Source organism: Apium graveolens, chromosome 4 (assembly GCF_009905375.1).
Source record: "Apium graveolens cultivar Ventura chromosome 4, ASM990537v1, whole genome shotgun sequence".
NCBI lineage: Eukaryota > Viridiplantae > Streptophyta > Magnoliopsida > Apiales > Apiaceae > Apium > Apium graveolens.
The window spans coordinates 283,644,213-283,669,248 of NC_133650.1; the positions used below are offsets into that span (position 1 = coordinate 283,644,213).

Sequence of the window (25,036 nt, forward strand, 5' to 3'; positions counted from 1 at the left end):
TTGTGTGCTCTTATGGTGAAAGGAATCACAAAGATTGCATACAGGAAGTTCAGGAAGGGAAAGAAGTTTTCCAGGAAAGGCATAAGTTCTGATAAGAAGAATTTCAGAAGATCTGAAGGCAGAGGAGGAAAGTCTGACAGAGGAGATTACACCAATATTAAATGCTATAACTGTGTTAAGAAAGGCCACATATCTCCTGATTGCAAGAAGGTAAAGGGTGACAAAGGCAAGGCTCTTGTCACAAAGCAGAAAAGCTGGACAGACACCTCAGACTCTGAAAGTGAGGAAAACTATGCATTGATGGCAAATGCTGATAAAGAAAGTGCTGAGAGCAGTTCTGAAGCTGCTGAAACAAAGGTACCTCAGACTACTTATGCTTTTCATACTGATGATATTAATGAGTTGAGAAGATATCTTAAAACCATGTTTGTTAGTTATAGAGATCAAACTTTAACATGTGAAAGATTAACTTCTGAAAATCTTGCATTTAAGAAAAGAAATGATTTCTTAGAAAAAGAGTTAGTCATGTTCCATCAAACTCAGAAGGATAGAGATGATACTTTTTATGTTAGGGATGAAGTGCTAAAAATGAATGAATCTCTAAAAACTGAGTTAGAAAAGGAAAGAGAGATTATCAGGACTTGGACTAACTCTGGCAAAACAACTCAAAATTTGCTAAGTAGTGAAAACTGGAAAGAGGGCTTAAGTTATGGAGAAGATAAGAATGATAAAGGAACTGAAGAAATTAAGCCTGTTGTTAAGCAAAAGCCAAAGTTAAAACCTGTTAAGTTTGTAACTGTAAAGTCTAAAAATGAGAAATCAGAAGTTAAAAAGGAATTAACTTCTGACAAACTAAAACAGGAAAAGACAGCTGAAGTGAACATAGGCTTAGTGACAAAGAAGCAGCTTAAGCATAAGCTGAAAGATGTTAAGAATGCAAACAAGGTAAAATCACCTAGGAAAAATAGGAATGGAAAGGAAGGTGTGAATAAAAGCAATAATTATAAACCTGTTCCTGATGCTCCTAGGAAAACATGTCATAACTGTGGAAGTTCTAACCATCTGGCTTCTTTTTGCAGGAAGAATAAGAATATTAACTCCTTACCTTCAAAATCAGGAGTTAAGAGTCAGTCTGTTAGATACAAACCATAAAATCCTTGTTTTCATTATGGTAGTTTATGGCATTCCATTTATACTTGTAAGGAATATCATAGTTTGTACTATGATTATTATCAAATAAAACCTTCTTTGAAGAAAGTTTCCATTGTTCCTTCTAGTGTAAATTCTGATTCAAAGTTTGATAGTATAAGTTCTGATAAGAAAAATGTTAACATAAACTCTGATGCTAAATCCGCTGCAAATGTTAACAAACTTAATAAGGCCAAAGGATCCAAGCAAGTCTGGGTCCTTAAAACTAATAATTAGTGGTCTTTGTGATTGCAGGGCAACAGGAAAAATATTCTAGTTCTGGACAGTGGATGTTCAGGACATATGACTGGAAATAAGGCCCTGCTATCAGACTTTGTGGAAAAAGCTGGCCCAAGTGTTTCTTATGGAGATGGCAACATTGGAAAAACATTGGGATATGGCAATATCAATCTTGGAAATGTCATAATTAAAGAAGTAGCTCTGGTCTCAGGACTTAAACACAATCTACTGAGTATAAGTCAAATCTGTGACAGAGGTTATCATGTTAATTTCTTTGAAGAACACTGTGAAATTGTGAGTAAATTGAAAGGCAAAGTTGTTCTGAAAGGATACAGGCGTGGTAACATTTATGAAGCTAAGCTTTCAACAAGTACTGATGGTTCTGCAATCTGTCTGATGAGTAGAGCATCAATTGACGAAAGTTGGAATTGGAATAAGAAACTCTCTCATTTAAATTTTAACAATATAAATGAACTGGTCAAGAAAAATCTTGTGAGAGGACTGCCAAAGTCAGTATTTGCTCCTGATGGTCTTTTTGATTCCTGTCAGAAGGCCAAACAAAGAAAATCTTCATTCAAGAGCAAGACTGAATCATCAATTCTTGAGCCTTATCATCTACTATATGTTGATCTATTTGGTCCAGTAAATGTCATGTCTATTGCAAAGAAGAAGTATGTGTTGGTCATAGTGGATGAGTTCACCAGTTACACATGGGTGTATTTCTTGCACACAAAAAGTGAAACTGCATCTATCTTGATTGATCATGTCAAACATCTGGATAAATTGGTCAAAGATTCTGTGAAAATTTTAAGGAGTGATAATGGCACTGAGTTCAAGAATTTGATAATGGAAGAGTTCTGCAAAAACCATGAAATAAAGCAGAAATTTTCTGCTCCTGGAACTCCACAGCAAAATGGAGTTGTTGAAAGGAAGAATAGAACTCTCATTGAAGCTGCACGTACAATGCTTGAAGAAGCAAAGCTTCCAACCTATTTCTGGGCTGAAGCTGTGCAGACTGCTTGTTTTACTCAAAATGCAACACTCATTAACAAGTATGGAAAAACACCATATGAGATGGTGAAGAAAAAGAAGCCAAATCTGAAATACTTTCATGTATTTGGATGCAAGTGTTTTGTTCTCAAGACTCATCCTGAACAGCTATCAAAGTTTGATCTAAAAGCTGATGAAGGAATCTTTGTTGGATATCCACTTTCCACAAAAGCCTTCAGAGTCTATAATTTGAGAACAAAAGTGGTCATGGAATCTATCAATGTCTCTTTTGATGATAAGAAGATTACTGGTCTTGAAGATTTCATTGACCATGATCAACTGAGATTTGAAAATGAAGACTCAAATTCTGATACTGAAAATCCTGACAGTCTAAGTCCTGATACTATAAACTCTGATGGATTAAACTCTGATGTTATTGAAACTGTGGTGACTACGTCAAAGGAAGATGCACCTATGCAGGGGGAGCATACTCAAGATCCTACCACATCTCAAGAAACATTAGAACATACATCTGGCTCTTCAAGTTCTGATTCGTCAAGTTCTGATAAGCCAAGTTCTGATAGTGCTGAAAATCTAAATACTGAAGACTCCAACTCAGAGAGCATAGTTTCAGGGGGAGCATCAGAAAATGAAAATGAAGATAGCATGGATCATGGGGGAGCATCCAGTTCTAGAGAAAACCTTTCATCTGCAAGGAAGTGGACAAAATCACATACACCGGATTTGATAATTGGAAATCCTGATGCAGGTGTCAGAACTAGAACAGGTACTTCAAATGAATGTCTCTACAATTCTTTTCTCTCTCAGACTGAGCCAAACAAAGTTGAAGAAGCTCTTCAAGATGCTGATTGGGTGCAAGCAATGCAGGAAGAGTTAAATGAATTTGAAAGAAACAAAGTCTGGACCCTAGTGCCAAGACCAAAGAATAGATCTGTTGTTGGTACAAAGTGGGTATTCAAAAACAAAACTGACAGTGATGGCATAATTACAAGGAATAAGGCAAGGCTGGTTGCAAAAGGATATTTTCAACAGGAGGGAATTGATTATAATGAAACATTTGCACCAGTTGCTAGGTTAGAAGCCATAAGGATATTTTTGGCTTATGCTGCTCACAAAAATTTTACGGTCTTTCAAATGGATGTGAAAAGTACTTTTCTCAATGGAGAATTGGAGGAGGAAGTATATGTTGAACAACCTCCAGGCTTTGTAGATACCAAACTTCCAGATTATGTCTACAGGCTTGATAAAGCACTTTATGGACTTAAGCAAGCTCCTAGAGCATGGTATGAGACTTTAGCTCAGTTTCTTCTGGAAAGTGGATTCAACAGAGGAACAATAGACAAAACACTGTTCTACCTTAACCATGGAAATGACTTACTTCTGGTCCAGATTTATGTTGATGATATCATTTTTGGGTCTACAAATGACAAACTTTGCAAGAAGTTTGCCAAACTAATGCAGTCAAGATATCAGATGAGTATGATGGGGGAACTTAGCTATTTTCTGGGTCTTCAAGTCAAGCAGAATGAAGAAGGCACTTTTATTTGTCAAACCAAGTACACCAGAAACTTGCTGAAGAAATTTGGAATGCAAGATTGTTCAAGTGCATCCACTCCCATGGCCACTGCAACAAAACTGGATAAGGATACCGGTAAATCTGTAGATATTACTGACTACAGAGGTATGATTGGCTCTCTACTCTATCTAACTTCTAGTAGACCTGATATCATGTATGCTACCTGTCTTTGTACAAGATTTCAAGCAAATCCAAGAGAACCTCACTTAACAGCTGTGAAAAAAATCTTTAAGTATCTTAAAGGAACAGCTTCTCTGGGATTATGGTATCCTAGAGAATCAGATTTTAAACTAATAGGTTACTCAGATGCAGATTTTGTAGGTTGCAAAATTGACAGGAAAAGCACAAGTGGAAGCTGCCAATTTCTTGGAGGCAGATTGGTTTCTTGGTTCAGCAAGAAACAAAAGTCAATTTCCACATCAACTGCAGAAGCAGAGTATATTGTTGCAGGAAGCTGTTGTGCACAGATTTTTTGGATGAAGAATCAGTTACTGGATTATGGGTTAACATATTTCAAAATCCCTATTTACTGTGATAATCAAAGTACTATTGCTATGACAGGTAATCCAGTTCAACACTCTATGACAAAGCACATCAGCATCAGGTACCACTTCATAAGGGAACATGTGGATGAAGGTACAGTGGAATTGCACTTTGTTCCAACAGATCAACAACTAGCAGATATCTTCACAAAACCACTATGTGAAGCCACTTTTACAAGATTGGTAAATGAACTTGGAATGGTTTCAGGTTCTTTTTCTAAATATGTCTAGTTTTGTTCTGATGCATCAGACTTTATGATCAGTATTTACAGAATGTAATCTCTTTGTTTATTCTGTGATTAATTGAAATACGCATTTAAGTACTGATTGTTGTCTGATATATGTTTTTAAACTCTGATAAGTGATATGTCTGTTCAAGTAACTATTCAATCCTATGAGGATAACTGTGCTAGATACTGACCTAGTAGTCTTCAATAAACAAATGATTCCATGTAAGAAGTAATTATTTCAGTGGAAATCTTATGACACTAGCAAATTCTGATAATTGAGCTTAGTTGAGTTCACTTTGTTTATCTTATTACTAAGTCACAAATTAGAATAATGCTACTCATCTGTTAAGTTCTGATACTAATAAAACTGCTGAATGTACTAAGTGCTGATAAACCTCACTTATCAAAAGAAAAAGCAAAAAGATCAAAGAATAAAATCAGGTACTCCTTTGAGATCTAGAGTAAAAATGTGGAAGGGACGACCCAAGTGCATTGCTGGTATTAAGTAAATATGCATTAGAAAAGCAAAATATTTTCTTGGTGACTTTTCACACTCTATGATTACTGGAGAAATACTCTGATAATAGCATAAATTCTGATAAGCAGTCGTGACTCACTTACACTGAGAAGCCACTGTAAAATAGAATTTCAAAAGATGCATAAAATTAGCACAAAACAGTTGAGATGGACTCAAGCATGAACTCATTCATCAGTAGGTTTCAGGACAATGACAGCTCTTTAGCAAAATTTTAGTTATGCCTTATTTCTAAGATGTACTGAAGTGAATCAGACTTTACTCTTTGTCTATTATTTAGCTTAATGCACACACTAATCACTCCATCTGAATGATGAAAATTTCTGTGGAGGTCTATGTTATTTTAGATAAACAGTCATTGTGTCACTTTGCACTAACTCTGAGGACAAGCTCTGGTTGCATATTCTGATAATTAAGTTCTGAAGAGTATAACTCAGAACTTGTATGAGGACTTACTAAGATAGGCATTCCTTTTTCGAGTTAAGAAATTATGTACTGATGACTGTTAAGTTCTGATATAAGTCTAAGTTCTGATATTACAGTCTAATGTTTTACTTGACTTATCTGTGAATAAAATTTGATAACAGTCTCAGTTAATACTTGAATATGTTGAAGTGGAAGATTAATAGTCACTATGATTAGGATTAATGGTATTCGTACTTGAACAGTCCACTGTTACTTGTTTCTTGTGCGCTTTACACCATGTTTCCTCTTTCCAATGAATGTTATTCTTTTTCAAAGTCTAGGGAGACGAGGTAGAATTAATTCTACCTGTCAGCATTAAATACTTTTACGTCTCCTGGCATTCTCTTGCCTATATAAGCAGCCACTTCACATCAGCCTTCCCATCAAATTCTTTCTCACACACTTACCTTCATACTTTTTCTTTCAAAAACACAATGGTCAGATACAACATGTTTTTGAACTACCAAAACTTCAATATGGAGCTAAGCTGTGCCGATTGGCAGCAGGAATGACATGTCACAGCCATTCCTGAGGAGATATGGGACTCTGTCCCACAGGAGGTACTGACCCACCTCCTGTTCTTCTATATGGATTACCATCGCCATCTGGAGCGATTGGAGGAGGAAAGACTGGCAGCTCTCCGCCAGCAAGAGCGAATCATCAGACTCGCCATTCTGTTTGTCGAGAGTAGGAAGAAGAAGAAATGATTTAATCTTGTCTTCTTCCTGTTTTTCTTCATCATCAGCTTTGTCAGGCTTCTTAGCTAGGACTAAAGCTGTTGATGTTAGGTTCAGTAGCTTAGGGAAATCTTGTATAAGTACTGATGTAATTTCCATTTCATTAATATATCAAGAGAATACATTCATGATTAATATTCTCTTGATATATTAATGAAATCTGTCTGTATTTCAAGTTTTTTCTCTAAGATATTTTGTAATGCATTGACAAATCCTGATTGATATTCTGATGACCATATAAATTCTGTTTTAATTTAAGTTCTGACTTTCCTTTATCAGTACTTACTCATCTAATTTATCTTGGTCATTTTCACTTGATTTCTTTTCAGAATATTAATGATGTAGTGAAAATTAATTAAATCAGTGGGAACGGTTTCACTTTTGAATTAAAATTGTTTCACCTTGATTAATGGAATATCTGGGTAAGTGGAACGGTTTTTTCCTTGAAGTAATGATTCCTGTTTTCTCGAGCCCAGTAACTATCCGTTATTACTGCCTGTCTGACAGGTGTCCAACGGTAACATTTTTTTTGAGTATAAGTACGACAGAGAAAGGATTTCTTTAATCTTTTATTTCCTTCATACTTTTTCTCTCTACTTGCTTTTACTCTCTCTTTCTCTCACGTTGGTTTTTCATACAGACATTTTATCAAACACCTAACAGGCACTTTTAAATATTAATTTTTCACATGGCACCTAAGGATTTAATCATTGATGGAGCTAAGTTTGTTCCAAACAACTATGCTGCAATTCTTGATCATGCTGAAGCTCCATCTGAATTGCATTTTGTGCAAGATCTTCTTGCACACAGTGAGATTGGGTATGCATTAACTCAGCCTGAAGTCTTTTCGAGTCAAAAAGTTCTGACGTTTTGGCGGACTAGGCACTTTGATGATGGTGGTAAACATGGCACTCCCGGTATTGTTTTTGAAGTGGGTGATTCATCTTATGCAGTCACTCCTAGTACAATACGCAAAGCTCTACATCTCCCAGAAAATTGTACTTTTTCAACTCCAGAGGAATCAGCACTTCAGGAGTTAATGGCTGATTTGGGATATGAAAAGAGTTTGGCAAAGCTTGGGCAGTTAAAAAGGGCTAATATCATAAGAGAATGGAGTTTCTTCTTTGACTACATCACCAAAGCTTTTGGGAACAAATATTCGAATTTTGATGTTATCCCAATTCTGAGTCAGCACATAGGGTATGCTATTATCCATCAAACTCATTTTGATTTTGCAACTGGAATAATTGGTTTTATTGGGGATAGGATGACAGAGGATAGAAATGTTGTCTATTTTGCTAGATTATGTCAACTTATATATACTTTTTGTACTGATGAACCTCAATTAGTCAGTTCCTCAACCCCACCTTTTAGAGTTGCAAAACGATACTTTAATGATCTGGTAAATGCTGATACTAAGAAAACAGTGGTTAGACCATTACAGATTCCTCAGTCTGTAAAACAGATCCTAGTAAATGCTGATCCTGATACTTATAGATCTGTTTACTCTGATGTCCAACCAACCACAAACACCCAAAAACCATCATCCTCAGCACCTACCACTCATACTACTCAACCTACCCTCAGGACTTATCTCAAATCCTATCTCTCTACTTCACAGACTGTTCAACCCTCATCCTCCAAGCCAAAGAGGACAAAAACTATTCCTCAAACACCTCAAAAGAGGAGGAGGACTGTACTGAGAGATGAATCTGATACTGAGGAACAGGTTCCTTCTTCAGAACCTGTTGTAGGTGAAGCTGAGAAAGTGACTTCTCAGAAGGATTCTGGAATTGGGGGATCTAGGCTTCTCAAACGGCTTAGAAGAATGACAGTTCCTGAAACTCCCAAGGAATCCAAATCAACAAAGAGATACAAGAAATAGAGGGCAAAAAGGCCAGTTTCAGATGATGAAGAGGAAGCAGCTAAGGAAGGGGATCAGGAATCTCTGATCTCACAAGACAAGGAATTTGCTCTAGTCACTTCTTCTCCATCAACTCCATCTCAGGAAGCTGTTTCTGAAAAGGCTAACACACCTTCTGTGTCTTCTGTTGATCCAGGCACAAGTGCTGATATTGATGTTCAAAACTTGGTTGTGCCTGCAGTACTTCTCTTAGAAGCTCCAACACCAAATAATCCTTCCACAACACCTGTTACTGATGCTGTTCAAACTCCAGAGTTATCAACAATACCTTCTCTGCATCAAGATGTTGATGATCATAATTTAGGTGAGCATCAGGATATGGCTGTTGATCAGAACTTAGAACAAGATCAGCAATTAGAGGATGCTGAAGCCTCCAATGCTACTCACACTGTTGTCTTATCAGAAGATACTGATTCTTTAAGTTCTGATGCTGCAAATGCTGGAGATACTGGTGATGTGATAAGTGGCATTTTATACCACTTAGAACGTCTTAAAATGGCTTAAATTGGTGTCTTGAAATCAAGTATTTTGTGTATTTGATGCGTTTTTCTAGTGTTTATGCATTTCAGTGTATTAGTTGCATTTCGGAGGAGGAATCATCAAGAATAAGCCTTGGCATGTGTTCACCATTGCGAGAGGAAAAGAACGGGCAGATTATGGCGAAGAAACGGAGCAAACCTGGAATTTCTCCAGTAGGGTCCTGCGCGCCCGCGCAGCAATGCTGAGCGGCCGCGCAGCAGCCTTGCGCGCCCGCGCAGAAATGCTGAGCGGCCACGCAGGGTCGGGGAAAAAGCTGAATTATTTTAGACTTCTACTTCTGTTTGGCTTCCAACTTCTACGTAATCTGAGTTTTATGGGACTATTATATAAGTAGATTTGAGACGTTTTCATAGAGAATATGAAGGAGATTATGTTTTAGATTGTGTTTTGCGCAAGAAGCGAAGGAGATAAGGAAGAAGACCGATTTAGCACACCGCAACGAAGAGGAAGCATATTTTCTTGTGATTCTTGTTTCGTTATAACGTTGGATGCTAGTTTTCTTGCTTTGACTTATTTACTCTTGTGACGTACTCTGTTTTAATATAATTAGTTTAGTTATTATTTTCTTGTGTTTGTTTATCATGATTTCATATGAACCCATGATGGCGATAAGTTCTATTATGGGCTAATCGTGATCATGAGGTTGCAACGGATTTATTATGGAATTCTTTAGTTAATTATTTAATACTTTAGTGTGTGATGATTGCATGATATCTAGTATTGGTTGTGCGTATTCGTCTTATGTGCGTCGCGAACATATAAGATAGGGTGTTAATCTCTTGTGAAGCGACGGTGGATCTTGAGATTTAGAACTTGCCATGCTAGCATAGGTTCATGTACGTTGAGCATGATTAGTGGGTAACTCTAACAGTTTTATTTGCCCTATATAATCAAAAGGAATAACTTGTGCTTAAATCGTTGTGTTGTCAATTTCTGTAGACATATAGGAACTCAACATAATTGATGACTATTCAACTTCTATCTTAATTGTGGATGTTTGGTAGAATGGTATTAGTACAATGAAAGTTGGCTTTTATCAGTTCCGTGTTATTCGATTAATATCATCACTGTCACATGCTAAAGGTAATAACAATAGCTATAGAAGGAAGTAATAATGAAGTTGTGATCTCATGAGTGTTTTATTATTGATAAATTGAAGTGTTAGTTAAGTGGTTAATTAAGTAGTTAATTATAGTTAATATTTAATCAACAATTTTAAGTGTTATCTTAACATTGAGAAGTAATCATACATTGGTGAGTGAGTTTAATTAGACAATAACTTAGTCTGAGTCTCTGAGGGAACGAACTAGAAAGTATTCTATATTACTTGCGAACGCGTATACTTGCGTGAATATTAGTGCGTGATTTCGCCCTAACAAGTTTTTGGCGCCGCTGCCGGGGACTCGGCGTATTTGTTTAGTTTATGTACTTACCATCATTGGTCATTAGGACTCAGTGATTAGGACGTAGTAGTTAATTACTCTTTTCGGTTGTGTTTCAGGTACTTTAGCAAGCGTTTATGCAAACTCGTTCTCGTGCTCGCAAGAGGACCTTAGATACAGATGAGGAGAAAGACGAAGTTCTTGATACTCCGGAGAAGTTGGATTTTGAGGATTCGGATTCAGGAACTGAGCAGAAAGAACCTGTAAACATGGGAGATCGTATTGTTCAAGCTGATCCAGCTCTTATGGATTTTTCTCGGCCTAAAATTGATGACATTCAGTCAAGCATCCTTCATCCGGCTATTCAAGCTAACACCTTTGAAATCAAGCCGGGCACTATTCAGATGGTGTAGAATTCTGTTTCTTTTGGAGGAGCGGCAACTGAAGACCCCAACATGCACATAAGGAATTTTGTCGAGATCTGCAGCACTTTTAAGTATAATGGCGTGACTGATGAGGCTATCAAGTTGAGGCTTTTCCCATTCTCACTGAGGGATAAGGCTAAAGACTGGTTACATTCTGAACCAGCTGGGTCCATCACTACGTGGCAAGATCTTGCGCAAAAGTTTTTGGTGAAGTTTTATCCAATGGCAAAGACTACTGCTATGAGGAGTGCTCTTACTCAGTTTGCGCAGCAACCTACAGAATCTATGTGCGAGGCTTGGGAACGCTACAAGAAAATGTTGAGAAAATGTCCACATCATGGAATGCCGGATTGGATGGTAATCACTGGTTTTTATAATGGTTTGGGGCCCAATCTCGGCCCATGCTCGATGCAGCAGCTGGAGGCGCCTTATGGGCTAAAAGCTATACTGAGGCGTATAATCTTATCGAGACAATGGCTGCAAACGAGCATCAAAACCCAACTCAGAGGATGACGTCAGGCAAGGTCGCAGGTGTTCTGGAAGTTGATGCAGCCACCGCTATTGCAGCCCAGCTCCAAGCGCTATCAATGAAGGTTGATTCTCTGGCTACGTATGGAGTTAATCAAATAGCTATGGTTTGTGAGCTTTGTGCAGGTTCTCATGCTACGGATCAGTGTTCTCTTGTCAACGAATCTGTTCAGTATGTGAATAATTATCAGCGACAACAGCAACCTGTGCCAGCGACCTATCATCCTAACAACAGAAATCATCCAAATTTCAGCTGGGGAAATAATCAGAATGCTATTCAGCCACCATATCAGCAAGGAGTGAGTAAACAGTTTAACCCACCTGGATTCCAGCAACCACAGCAGTATACTACAAGGCAACCATATCCTCAACAGGGAAGTGCAGCTGCACCTACTAGTGCTGATTTTGAGGAACTTAAGCTGTTGTGTAAGAGTCAGGCGGTTTCTATCAAGACCTTGGAAAATCAAATCGGTCAATTAGCCAATGTAGTGCTCAATCGTCAACCTGGCACTCTTCCCAGTGACACGGAAGTACCAGGCAGGAAGGAAGCTAAAGAGCAAGTCAAGGCTATTACCTTAAGGTCTGGAAAAGTAGCTGATGCTGAAAAGGCAAAAGAAGTCGAAGCTGAAGTTAGAGATGAAGAATCTAAGCAAAAGGAGAAAGTGGCGGAATCAAAGAAGACTACTGTTGAACACACTCTGCCTGAGGCTAATACAGGGGAGAAACAGCTCTATCCTCCACCATCTTTTCCTAAGAGATTACAGCAACAAAAGCTGGATAGACAGTTCGGGAAGTTTCTGGAGGTGTTCAAGAAACTTCACATCAATATACCTTTCGCTGAGGCTCTGGAACAAATGCCTAGTTATGCGAAGTTTATGAAGACTATTCTTTCAAGGAAGGTGAAACTGGATGACCTTGAAACCGTTGCTCTCACGGAAGAATGCAGCGCTGTTCTGCAGCAAAAGTTACCACCAAAACTGAAAGATCCAGGAAGCTTCACCATTCCTTGCACCATTGGCAATCTAACTTTTGACAAGTGCCTTTGTGATTTGGGAGCAAGCATTAATCTGATGCCCTTGTCGATCTTTAAAAAGCTGGATCTGCCTGATCCAAAACCCACATACATGTCGCTACAATTGGCGGACCGTTCCATTACTTACCCAAGGGGCATAGTTGAGGATGTGCTCGTCAAGGTGGATAAGCTCTTCTTTCCTGCAGATTTTGTTATTCTGGATTTTGAGGAAGATAAGAAGATTCCCATAATCTTGGGGAGGCCTTTCTTGGCTACTGGCTGTACCTTGATAGATGTGCAAAAAGGGGAACTTACTATGTGGGTCCAAGATCAGGATGTGACCTTCAACGTATTCAAGGCAATGAAATTCCCTACAGAAGATGAGGAGTGCTTAAAAGTGGATGTGATTGATTCTGCGGTTACTTCGGAACTCGATCATATGCTAATGTCTGATGCATTGGAAAAGGCCTTAGTGGGGGATTTTGACAGTGATGATGAAGATAGCAACGAGCAATTACAATATCTGAACGCTTCTCCATGGAAGCGAAAGCTCGACATACCATTTGAATCTCTTGGTACTTCTGACCTTAAGAATGCTGAAGGGAAGCTCAAACCATCAATAGAAGAAGCACCTACCTTGGAGCTCAAACCATTACCTGAACACTTGAGGTGTGCTTTTTTAGGTGATTCATCTACATTACCTGTTATTATTTCAGCTGACCTTTCAGGTAGTGAGGAAGACAAGCTCTTAAGGATTTTGAGAGAATTCAAATCGGCTATAGGATGGACCATAGCAGATATCAAGGGGATAAGTCCTTCATATTGTATGCATAAAATTCTGTTAGAGGAAGGTAGTAAGCCAACTGTGGAACAGCAGCGAAGACTGAACCCGATCATGAAGGAGGTGGTGAAGAAAGAAATTTTGAAATGGCTAGTTGCAGGCATCATTTATCCTATTTCTGACAGCTCATGGGTGAGCCCCGTGCAATGAGTACCTAAGAAAGGAGGTATCACTGTGGTCGCAAATGAAAAGAATGAGCTCATCCCTACTCGAACAGTTACAGGATGGAGAGTATGCATGGATTATAGAAAATTGAACAAAGCCACAAGGAAGGATCACTTCCCTCTCCCATTCATTGATCAAATGCTTGACAGATTGGCGGGACATGAGTATTTTTGTCTTCTGGATGGTTATTCCGGGTATAATCAGATTTGTATTGCACCAGAGGATCAGGAAAAGACTACCTTCACTTGTCCATTTGGCACATTTGCTTTTCGTAGAGTTTCGTTTGGGTTATGTGGCGCCCCGGCCACCTTTCAGAGATGTATGATGGCTATATTCTCTGACATGATTGGAAATAACGTCGAAGTGTTCATGGATGACTTCTCCGTCTTTGGATACTCATATGATGAATGTTTGAATAATCTGCGCGCCGTACTCAAAAGATGCGTGGAAACTAATTTGGTGCTTAATTGGGAGAAATGTCATTTTATGGTGCGTGAAGGCATTATCCTTGGGCATAAGGTCTCTAGCAAAGGTCTGGAGGTGGACAAGGCCAAGGTGGGAGTCATTGAAAATCTTCCCCCACCTAATTCGGTGAAAGGAATCCGTAGTTTTCTCGGTCATGCGGGTTTTTATCGGCGATTCATCAAGGACTTTTCAAAGATATCTAAGCCGTTGTGCAATTTACTTGAGAAAGATGTGCCTTTCAAATTTGATGATGAATGTTTGGCAGCATTCGAGACTCTCAAGGAGAGTTTGATCACGGCACCAGTTATTACAGCACCAGATTGGACATAACCGTTTGAGATGATGTGTGATGCGAGTGACTATACGGTAGGTGCAGTTCTGGGACAGCGCAAGAAAAATCTCTTCCATGTGGTCTACTATGCGAGTAAGACTTTAAATGGGGCCCAATTGAACTACACCACTACTGAGAAGGAGCTATTGGCTATAGTCTTTGGCTTTGAGAAATTTCGATCTTATCTGCTTGGTACGAAAGTAACAGTATTCACTGATCATGCAGCTATTCGCTATCTGGTTTCTAAGAAGGATTCGAAGCCGAGACTCATTCGTTGGGTGCTTTTACTTCAGGAATTTGAGTTAGAGATCAAAGATAGAAAAGGTACCGAGAATCAAGTAGCTGACCATCTCTCTAGGTTGGAGAATCCCGATTCTACTTCACAAGATAGGACGTTAATCAATGAATCTTTTCCGGATGAGCAGTTGTTTGCAATTCAGGAGGAAGAACCATGGTTTGTAGATATTGTAAACTATCTTGTCAGCAATATAATGCCGCTTAATTTGACATCCGCTCAAAAGAAGAAGTTTCTGCATGAGGTGAAGTGGTATATGTGGGATGAACCATATTTGTTTAGACAGGGAGCTGACCAGATCATCAGGAGATGTATCCCGTTCTGTGAGACGGAGGGGATATTACGAGACTGCCATTCCACAGTTTATGGTGGACACTATGGAGGTGAGAAGACGGCAGCTCGTATTCTGCAAGCAGGTTTTTTCTGACCTACTTTGTTCAAGGATGCTCATCAGTTTATTTTAAGGTGTGATCGTTGCCAAAGAGTGGGAAATTTGTCAAGGAAGGATGAGATGCCATTAAATGTGATGCTTGAAGTCGAGGTCTTTGATGTGTGGGGAATCGATTTCATGGGGCCTTTTATCTCGTCTTGCAATAATCAGTACATCTTGCTGGCAGTCGATTATGTCTCAAAATGGGTCGAAGTTAAAGCTTTACTGACAAATGATGCAAAGGTAGTACTAAATTTTCTTCATAAGCAAATTTTCACAAGGTTTGGAATGCCTCGGGTAATCATAAGTGATGAAGGATCGCATTTTTGCAACCGTAAGTTCACTTCTATGATGCAGCGTTATAATGTGAATCATCGAGTAGCTACTGCCTATCATCCACAAACAAATGGTCAAGCGGAAGTGTCTAACAGAGAGATAAAGCGCATTCTAGAAAAGGTCGTTTATCCGTCAAGGAAGGATTGGTCTTTAAAGCTCGATGAAGCTGTTTGGGCTTACAGAACAGCATACAAAACTCCACTTGGGATGTCACCATTTCAGTTGGTGTATGGTAAGGGATGTCATCTACCGGCGGAGCTTGAGCATAAGGCCTACTGGGCATTGAAAAAATTGAACCTGGATTTAGATGCAGCTGGTAAGAAAAGAATGCTTCAGCTTAATGAACTTGATGAATTTCGACTTCAAGCGTACGAGAATAACAAAATGTATAAGGAAAAGGTGAAGAGGTGGCACGATAGGAAGCTACATCCTAAGTTATTTGTGCCAGGGCAACAAGTTCTGTTATTCAACTCTCGGCTCCGACTTTTTCCTGGGAAGTTGAAATCAAGGTGGTCTGGACCTTTTATTGTCAAAACTGTGTTTCCACATGGAGCGGTGGAAATTTTTAAGAATGATTCGGACCAAGCATTCAAGGTTAACGGTCAGCGATTGAAGCACTACTATGGGGACATGGCAAACCGAGAGGTGGTTAGTGCCATTTTGTTGACTACTTGAGAAAGGTACGGAACGTCAAGCTAATGATGAAAAAGAAGCGCTGTGTGGGAGGCAACCCATGAATTGTTGTTACAGGAACCCTTAGAAGTTAATAACCTATCCAAAAACACAAAAAAATCAGAAAACAGGGGCTGAAAAAAAAAATTCCAGAGACCCTCTGCGCGCCCGCACAGCTATGCTGAGCGGCCGCGCAGGGGTCGAGTTCCAGAAAATTTTTTACAGTTCAGAAAAAAAAAAAAAAACAAAACAAAACACAAAAACCCATCACAGCCCATAAACCCGCGAATTCTTTTCCCATTACCCCATGATTTTATCCCTCAACCCCACTCCTAATTTAATTTAACCTACTCCACACCCTATATATACATACACATATCCCACATATCTCCCACAAACTTCCTACACTTAAACCCTCTCATAAACATCAAAAATCAGTTCTTACACACTTTTATTCACAAATCAATGGCACCCAAGAGAGCACGCACTATTGACAGCAGCAGCACAGTTCCTACTGCTGATTCATCAAGGGGTACTGCTGCAAGGCCTCGGTTAACTGACAGAGCTGCGGAGAAGGAATATACTAGGCTGTTGGGGAAGCCGATTCTGAAGGAGAGGGGGTTTTTACCATCAGGAAGGGATGGTGAGTTGTTGCCCATGATTGCAGAAAAGGGGTGGATAGCTTTTTGTGAGTCACCCGAAGCAGTACCGATGAGTGTTGTTCGCGAGTTCTACGCGAACGCGAAGGCTGAAAAGAATGGGTTTTCTGTAGTTCGTGGGCTGACGGTTGATTATCATCCTGCGGCGATTCGCCGTGTGATTGGACAGCGAGAGAGGAAGCCCGAGGAGGAGAACTGGAATGAAAAGACTGCTGAGGATTTTGACTTGGATTTGATTTGTGCGACTCTCTGTCGACCGGGCACAGTTTGGAACCGCAGTCCAGCCAATAATGAGTATCGTCACTTTCCGGCGATCGCCATGAACAGGTATGCCCGTGCATGGAATGCATTTATATGTGCTAATATTTTGCCTTCTTCACATGCACACGAGGTCACAGTTGAGAGAGCACAGTTGTTGTGGGGAATTCTGAATGAGGAATACTATGTGGACCTTGGTGAGTTTATCTACCAAGGAATTCTGAAGTTTTTGAGGGGAGCAAGGCATATGAACATCCCTTATGCATCCACGGTTACGAAGCTATGCCGAGCAGTAGGAGTGAACTGGCCGGCTCATGAGCAGTTGCAGTTGCCAGCAGCTCCGATAGATTCTGGCACTCTGAATGGGATGCAGGAGTGGACCGGTGGTGAGCCTGAGGAGCATGGGCTGGGTTATCGTCTTCCAGGAGGACGTCCAGCACGAGGTGCTACTATGGCTAGGCCAGGACGTGGTGAGGCTGGTTCTTCGAGAGCTCAGGAGGGTGCTGGGATGGGTGATGCCCAGTATAGGAGGCTTTCACGGCGGATGGATGCCATGTATGAGACGCAGAGCAGGTTTGCTCAGGAGCTCACTCTTGCGTTAGGGACTGCTTTTCGAGGCCTTGGAGCTGATATCCAGTGGCCAGTTTTTGGTGAGGACTCTGCATACCCGCCGCCTGATACTCCACCCACTGAGGGTGATGATGATGATGACTCCGAGTAGGTATACCCTGTGTTCCTTTCTACTACCTTCACTGGGGACAGTGAAGATTTTAAGTTTGGGGGTGGTAGTTAAGGAATATTTTTGTGTGTCATATAGCTGCATATTCATGATAGTTAGTTCATATAGTTGCATAATTTTTGCCATATAGTTTTTTTATATAGCTTTATTTGTTTGTCATATCATATAGCTCATGCATATACCATGATCCCTTTTGCAATGATTTATCGACTGAATTGTGATATTGATGCGAGTGTAGTGATAGCATTAAAGTGATATTAAGTTGTGTAGGTTGATATGCATGCTAGAAGCACTTGTATTTTCACTAAGTCTTAGAGAATGCTTAAGGGCTAGATTGTTGTTATGATCTGATTATTTTCGAGGATAATCTATTTATTATGCTTAGAATTTGATAATAGGTTCTTAGTGGTAAAGGCATGAAAAAGAAAAAAAAATGGAGTAAAAATGGAATTTGTTGCTAGTTGTGGCTAGGCGTCAAATGGCTAGTAGCCGGCTCGCATGTTATGCGAGTAGTCTAGGGTTGAGCAAGATGGAGCGAAACGCACTTGCTCAGAGCAGAAAAAAAAAAAAATTGCATAATTGATCAAGAGTGGGCTCTTTGGTATTCGAGTTATTAAGTTCTTAGGGGACTTTGTACCTAGTGACCTAAGGCTTTTAGAGTCTGGGATCCGCTAACCTAACGCTCGTTACATGGATACCATTGTATAAGTCTTTTGTGGACCTCACTCATTGCACGGTCAAATAAGCATTTGAGTTATAAATAAAAAGCACAATTCCGTAGTAAGCTCCAGAGTTCTTGTAGTGTTGTATATCACTTTGTGCCTAGAATTTTTATTCTTTGTATAATCGTAGGATTGCCTTGAAGATAGTCTAGTCATAGTAATTGGTCTAGTTCCGAAGCATATCTGTTAAGCATTTTCACACACCACGTTTCTGGCTGTATGTCCGTTTGCATGAGTTTATTGATCTTTATTTGTCTAACTGCATTCGTTGAGATGTGACAATTTGGTTGGTTAATTGTAGTAAGGGGGATCGTTGCATTTTCATATAGATTGCATTCATGCATATTTTTATTTGTTTTGAGTCTGTGACGCTTGAGGACAAGCATCGATTTAAGTTTGGGGGTGTGATAAGTGGCATTTTATACCACTTAGAACGTCTTAAAATGGCTTAAATTGGTGTCTTGAAATCAAGTATTTTGTGTATTTGATGCGTTTTTCTAGTGTTTATGCATTTCAGGGTATTAGTTGCATTTCGGAGGAGGAATCATCAAGAATAAGCCTTGGCATGTGTTCACCATTGCGAGAGGAAAAGAACGGGCAGATTACGGCGAAGAAACGGAGCAAACCTGGAATTTCTCCAGTAGGGTCCTGCGCGCCCGCGCAGCAATGCTGAGCGGCCGCGCAGCAGCCTTGCGCGCCCGCGCAGAAATGCTGAGCGGCCGCGCAGGGTCGGGGAAAAAGCTGAATTATTTTAGACTTCTACTTCTGTTTGGCTTCCAACTTCTACGTAATTTGAGTTTTATGGGACTATTATATAAGTAGATTTGAGACGTTTTCATAGAGAATATGAAGGAGATTATGTTTTAGATTGTGTTTTGCGCAAGAAGCGAAGGAGATAAGGAAGAAGACCGATTTAGCACACCGTAACGAAGAGGAAGCATATTTTCTTGTGATTCTTGTTTCGTTGTAACATTGGATGCTAGTTTTCTTGCTTTGACTTATTTACTCTTGTGACGTACTCTGTTTTAATATAATTAGTTTAGTTATTATTTTCTTGTGTTTGTTTATCATGATTTCATATGAACCCATGATGGCGATAAGTTCTATTATGGGCTAATCGTGATCATGGGGTTGCAACAGATTTATTATGGAATTCTTTAGTTAATTGTTTAATACTTTAGTGTGTGATGATTGCATGATATCTAGTATTGGTTGTGCGTATTCGTCTTATGTGCGTCGCGAACATATAAGATAGGGTGTTAATCTCTTGTGAAGCGACGGTGGATCTTGAGATTTAGAACTTGCCATGCTAGCATAGGTTCATATATGTTGAGCATGATTAGTGGGTAACTCTAACAGTTTTATTTGCCCTATGTAATCAAAAAGAATAACTTGTGCTTAAATCGTTGTGTTGTCAATTTCTGTAGACATATAGGAACTCAACATAATTGATGACTATTCAACTTCTATCTTAATTGTGGATGTTGGTATTAGTACAATGAAAGTTGGCTTTTATCAGTTCCGTGTTATTCGATTAATATCATCACTGTCACATGCTAAAGGTAATAACAATGGCTATAGAAGGAAGTAATAATGAAGTTGTGATCTCATGAGTGTTTTATTATTGATAAATTGAAGTGTTAGTTAAGTGGTTAATTAAGTAGTTAATTATAGTTAATATTTAATCAACAATTTTAAGTGTTATCTTAATATTGAGAAGTAATCATACATTGGTGAGTGAGTTTAATTAGACAATAACTTAGTCTGAGTCTCTGAGGGAACAAACTAGAAAGTATTCTATATTACTTGCGAACGCGTATACTTGCGTGAATATTAGTGCGTGATTTCGCCCTAACATGATGCTGCTCCAACTGTAGATGCTGATGAAGCAGGTCCTTCAGGACATACTCCTCAACAGACTCTTCCTAAGTCTGAACTGGTTAAGAAGTTTGTTACCGGGGAAGCACCAGTACCTTGGAGTGAAACTCCTGCAGGTCAGGAGTGGACTAAGGAATGGAACTCAGTTTCATGTGTTCCAACTGAAAAGCATCTTGCTGAGCACTTGACTAAAGCTGATGAAATGTTAAATTCTGATGATTTTAAAACCCAGCTTAGAGTCACTGCATTGAGTACTAAACATCTACAAGGTCTTCATTCAACTACTCATGCAGAGTTACACAAGATTCAGGAGAACTTTATCAAACAGGAACAAGTTTGGAAAATTGATAAGAAAAAGTTCTTCCAACCTACCATTGACAGGATTGCTTATATTGAGAAGACTCAAGATCATCAACAAGCTCAGATTGATGAAATTCTGAAAAATCAAGCTTCTCAGCAATCACAACTAACTGAAATTCAATCCTCAGTGGAATTGCTTATCTCTTTTCTACTACCTGTCGATGCCAAAAAGGGGGAGAAAGTGATTAAGTCCAAATGCAAGACTGACAAGACACTGACAGGAAAGGATAATGAAAAAGATTATCAAGGAAGCTCTGGAATGGGTAGAGGTCATAGTCAAGGTAGAGGATTCACATCAAGACAAGCTAGTCACAGGACAAGTTCTGATACTGGGAAGAGAATAAGTTCTGCTACTGGTAAAAGGCTAAGTTCTGATGAACTTTTAGATCTTGATGAGGAAATGTCAAGACAATTATTTCTTCAGGAAAATCCAGGAATGGACTTGGAAAGTTTAAAGGAAGAAGAAGCCAGACTTAAATCAGAGAAAGTCACATCTAAATCTGAAGCTTCTGGTAAAAAGTCACTTCCAAAACTCAAAGGCATTGTGATCAAAGAAAGGACACATACTGAAGCAACATTGGCTAGATCACAACCACAGATAGATCCAAGATCCAAGGGTAAAGAAAAGGTTGGTGAACCTATCAAGGTTTATGTACCTCCTGAGGATGAAGAAATTACTGATGAAAAGGATGATCTTGCTCTGACTTCAAGAAAAGTTCTTAAAACAACCTCTGACATGGCTCAAGTTGTTCAGAGTCAAGAAATTGTAAGTTCTGATATTCAGAAGAAGCAAGTAACCTCTGACATAGCTCAAGTTAACTTGATATCAGAAGATAGATCAAAGACACTCCTACCAGGATTCACTAAAGCAAAACAGACTCAATCTTTGAAGACTACTGCAAGTGGTTTTGAAGCAAGAGTAGTTACTGGAAAGGAAGCAAGAGATAAAACTGGATTGGGAAGTGCTGATGAAAGAAGAGTACACAACACTACCAATGATCCAACTTCCTTGAGTGAACCAGGTATTGGAGCAACTCCTGAGAGATTGAATCAACTGGAATCTGTACAGATGGTTTACCATACCTACTTGAAAGAATACATCATGTTGTATTTCATGACAGATGGTAGGGTTTATCATATAAGACAAAATGCCATTCCATTGAAGTATTTTGAAGAATTGGAGCATATACTTTTCTTACTTCAAGTGAATGACAGAATAACAGAAACTACTGCAAACTACTTAAAAGAACAGATTCAGAGACAGAAAAGGCTTTATTCTGTTAAGTCTAACAGCACATATGTTCCAAAGTACAGAGATCACAATGGTGATATTGTTGATATGAAGCCTAATAATGCACAGATCAGAACATATCTTGGTATTAAGGGACTTGAATTCAATTTGGAGTCTGACAAAGCTTATGTCATAAGACTAGATTAGGAGTTGAGAAAAGCAAAGATCAATGATCTCAGAGCTGCAATCTTTCAAACTGGTGAAGATACTGCAGAGCTTAAAGATGCCAAAAGGAGAATGATTGATGAACCAGATATGCTGAGAAATGTTTTTTGAAGAACTATCTCAGAACAACTCCTGACATCAGAGAGATCAGATGATGAAGCCAAGTCAAAGATCTACAACTGCTTAAATTCTGATATTTGTACAGACTGAAGTTGTTATCAGAAGTTGAATATTGGTAAAGCTTTAAGGACTGTAAGTTGTATTTATCTAGTCTAATTCTCATGCATTTGTACTTAATGTTTTTGACATCATCAAATATCTGTTAAACTTGTATATTATGCTAATTTACAAGTTGGGGGAGATTGTTAGATATATTTGATAATGTCATGGCTAATATAATTTATGTTTAGATTTCAGATCTTACTTAACAGGATAAATCAGTACTTAACTGTTGATCAGTACTTATACTGGAAGTCAGGACTTAAGGATATCAGTACTTATATTATCAGGAGATAATTATCAGAAGTTAGATATCAGAACTTAAGTGCTGAAGGATGATTAGAGAAGGACAATAGCTGATTAAAGGAAAGAAGATCGAGATAAACATAAGAAGAGATATGCATGAAGAAGGAATTCCGTGAAGAATGGAATACTTGGAAGAAAAAATATCTGATTGATATATTTTAGGAAGCAGAATTATATTCCATATCAATTAGCAATTATCTTGTAACTATGTAGTATATAAACACAGACATAGGGTTTACACTATAAGTGTTATCATATATTCGAGAAGATTATTCATTGTAACCCTAGCAGCTCTCGTGATATTTGTTCATCACTGAGAGGTAACAGTTCCATACTGTAACAGAGTTTATTGTTTCATTAAAGTTTGTTTTCTGTTACTTAATATATTAAAGTTCGATTTGATTGTATTATACACTGTATTCACCCCCTCTACAGTGTGTGTGACCCAACATTAACCATTAAACATTTTAAGGCGACTCTTTCGCAAGTACTTTATCAACTGCCTAATCAACCTTACATAATTGTTTAGTATTCTAATTAGTCTTTTAAGGGCCTTAAACACGGTCTCAAAGTTATGTGTGGGGTAAGGGTTCGTTCGCGAAACGCCGCTACTTAAAACGGCCGGTTCTTCGAAACCGTAAATTGGATGTAATCGAAGCACATATGAAAACAAATCTAATGACATGATCTAGCTAAACATGGAAATGGTGCAGTTTGTTTTGTGAGTTTTATATTCCGAAAGTTATGCACAAACAGTCTATAAGAAAATGGGCATTACGACGACTATGTTTACGTGATTCCCAAAATATACCAATCTCAATCAATTCATTTCAACTACAATTCATCCACAATTTCAAGATCCAACCCTAGGCTACTAATCTTAGCCTAAATCGGCTTAAGAATCTCAAACCAATCCAACATCATACTACCTCTAAAATCAACTAAACTACTTAATTAAACAAGGTTCAAATCATGCTTATCATACAAATTAACACTTATTCATCAAATCATCTTAAATCTCAAACAATCAAGCTTATTACTTAATGGTCCATAAGTTTTATACCTTCCTTGGAGCTTTGAAACAATGCAAGAGCCTTGAAAGTCCTAGGGGAGCCTTGATCTAATCCTAAACAACCTTGATCTTGTAAATGAAATCAAGAACTCAAAGTTATAACTTTGAAAACATTATTCATCAACTATTTTGATGAATTATTTAGGTTATCTAGGAAGAGAATTTGATTCTAAGATTCCTAGGATAGCTATATATAAACATCAAGAAGCCATAGTAATTACCTTGGAATTTATGCTTGAGTGGAGCTTGGAATTTGGATTTTCTTCCTTGCTTTTTTCCATAAAAGGCCGAAGCAAAAGATGAAGAAATGGAAGAGAATTCTTCTTTCTTTTGCTTTATTAAATGTGTGGCGAATTAGCCTTGGTGAATCCTTAACCTTGGTTTATTGAAGTTTAATTTACTTGGCCACAATTCATCTAAGCAAAATATCTACTACTTCTGCTTACATCATTATTCCTGCATCACTTTCTTGCCATGTGTCAATTCTTTGTGGTTTGATGATGTCACTTGTTCTTATCCACTTGTTTAATTCCTTTACTTCTTGTACAAGCCTGGTTCTTGGTCGCTTATTTATTTTAAGGTTTTCTTAACTCTCGTTCTCGTTGTTCGTTTGAGGGATCATATACGGGATCTTATTACTTGGGCTTCCCTAAACCTTTCTTAATATCTTATATTCCTTCAATGATCCTCTGTTATAATCCTTGAATTTAAATCTTTTTAATTATGTTACCTTATACTCAATTCTTTCGGTATCTGGTGGACATTCGGGAAAAATCAAAGTGTCCTAATTCGAATTCTGACGACCTTTACATACACTCATTTATTTTATGAAATACTAATACGATCTAAGAATGTCCATAACAGTACTCCTATATAGGGTGGTCTAATAATTTTACTTAATCAGAAAAATCAGCAAAAGCATTAGGGTTTCATTTTTTTTAAAATGGGGTTATTACGTGGGAGTTGGAAGAAATGCTATTGACAGGTTTGTAAGAGAAGCATGACACCCTCCTCTCACAAATGTTAATCATTTGACAGAAGCGCCACCCAAGATGTTTGTAGGGGAAGTCACTCAGATCGTGTTCTCTAGGGCTGACGGTAGATGGGTACATCATCCATACAATGATGCTTTGGTAATTAAGGTGAAGATTGGAGCAAGGAACACTCATCGTGTACTGGTGGATAATGGAAGCTCTAGCAACATTCGGTATTATGATGTTTACAAAAAGATGGGATTTTTTGATAAAGAAATGACATTGGGAACAACCCACATATATTGGTTCACAGGAGACTTTATTTGTTGCAAACGTAAGATCCGTATGCCACTCACGTTGCGGGAAGAGCCTCTGTGTGTCATTCACATGTTTGAATTCTTGGTGCTAGATCATCCCTCTTGTTATAAAGCTCTCTTAAGAAGACCATTTTTGAGAGATATGTGAGTGGTGACTTTTATCTATTGCCTAAAACTGAAATTCCCAACTCCAGCATGGGTCAGGT

The 25,036-nt window shown here is 38.6% G+C and overlaps 1 non-coding gene across 1 annotated transcript; it reads right to left on the minus strand.

Moving 5' to 3' along the window:
• Positions 1-11,032: 11,032 nt before the first annotated feature.
• LOC141722664 (small nucleolar RNA R71) lies at positions 11,033-11,139 on the minus strand. The gene has a single exon (XR_012575671.1). It is a non-coding gene; the product is annotated as a small nucleolar RNA R71 (small nucleolar RNA).
• Positions 11,140-25,036: the final 13,897 nt, after the last annotated feature.